The sequence below is a fragment of the Arachis stenosperma genome, chromosome 10, assembly GCF_014773155.1.
Source record: "Arachis stenosperma cultivar V10309 chromosome 10, arast.V10309.gnm1.PFL2, whole genome shotgun sequence".
NCBI lineage: Eukaryota > Viridiplantae > Streptophyta > Magnoliopsida > Fabales > Fabaceae > Arachis > Arachis stenosperma.
Genome location: NC_080386.1, coordinates 40,886,437 through 40,887,929, shown reverse-complemented (window position 1 = coordinate 40,887,929; position 1,493 = coordinate 40,886,437). Strand labels below are relative to the sequence as shown.

At 33.1% G+C, this 1,493-nt stretch overlaps 1 non-coding gene across 1 annotated transcript; it reads right to left on the bottom strand.

Moving 5' to 3' along the window:
* Window positions 1-1,102: 1,102 nt before the first annotated feature.
* On the bottom strand, window positions 1,103-1,210 carry LOC130958690 (small nucleolar RNA R71). Its single transcript, XR_009077799.1, has one exon. It is a non-coding gene; the product is annotated as a small nucleolar RNA R71 (small nucleolar RNA).
* Between the last annotated feature and the right edge of the window lie 283 nt (window positions 1,211-1,493).

The following is a 1,493-nucleotide window of genomic DNA, read 5'->3' as shown; positions in this document are numbered from 1 at the left end:
TGTTACTTTCTTGTTAAGAAAGGTTCAGTCTTTAAATTCTAGAATCATATATTTTAGTTTCTTGTTAGTCAAGTAATCAATTTTAATTTTAAAAATTAATCTTTTTCAAAATATCTTTTTCAATCATATCTTTTTAAAAATATCTTTTTCAAATCGTATCTTTTTCAAAAATTTGATTTCAAAATATCTTTTCTAACTTCTTATCTTTTCAAAATTGATTTTCAAATCTTTTTCAACTAACTAATTAACTTTTTGTTTATTTCTTATCTTTTTCAAAACCACCTAACTACTTTCCCCTCTCCAATTTTCGAAAATTACCTCCCTCTTTTTCAAAGTTCTTTTAATTAACTAATTGTTTCAAATTTTAATTTTAATTGTTTCTCTTCTCTTAATTTTCGAAAATCACTAACCCTTTTTCAAAATTTATTTTCGAATTTCTCCCTCTCTCATATCTTTCTATTTATTTATTCATTTACTAATACTTCTCTTCATCTTAAAATTTGAACCCACTCTTCCTCTCTGAGTTCGAATTTTCCTTTTTTCCTTCTTCTATTCTTTTCTTCTTCTACTAACATAAAGGAATCTCTCTACTATGGTAAAGAGGATCCCTATTATTATTTTCTGTTCCCTTCTTTTTCATATGAGCAGGAGCAAGGACAAGAAAATTCTTGTTGAAGCAGATCCTGAACCTGAAAGGACTCTGAAGAGGAAACTAAGAGAAGCTAAATTACAACAATCCAGAGACAACCTTACAGAAACTTTCGAAAAAGAAGAGGAGATGGCAGCCGAAAATAATAATGCAAGGAGGATGCTTGGTGACTATACTACACCCACTTCCAAGTTTGATAGAAGAAGCATCTCAATCTCTGCCATTGGAGCAAACAATTTTGAGCTGAAACCTCAACTAGTTACTCTAACGCAACAGAACTACAAGTTCCATGGACTTTCATCAGAAGATTCCTATCAGTTTTTAACTGAATTCTTGCAGATCTGTGAGACTGTTAAGACTAATGGAGTAGATCCTGAAGTCTACAGGCTCATGCTTTTCCCTTTTGCTGTAAAAGACAGGGTTAGAACATGGTTAGACTCTCAAAAGCTGAGCAAGCTTAGAGTGGATGTTCATACCTTCAAATAAAAAGATGGTGAATCCCTCTATGAAGCTTGGGAAAGATACAAGCAGATGACCAAAAGGTGTCCTTCTGACATGCTTTCAAAGTGGACCATTTTGGATATATTCTATTATGGTCTATCTGAGTTCTCTAAGATGTCACAGGACCATTCTGCAGGTGGATCCATTCACCTAAAGAAAATGCCTGCAGAAGCTAAAGAACTCATTGACATGGTTGCAAATAACCAATTCATGTACACCTCTGAGATGAATTCTGTGAGTAATAGGATGCCTCAGAGGAAGGAAGTTCTTAAAATTGATGCTCTGAATGCCATATTGGCTCAGAACAAAATGTTGACTCAGCAAGTCAACATGATTTCTCAAA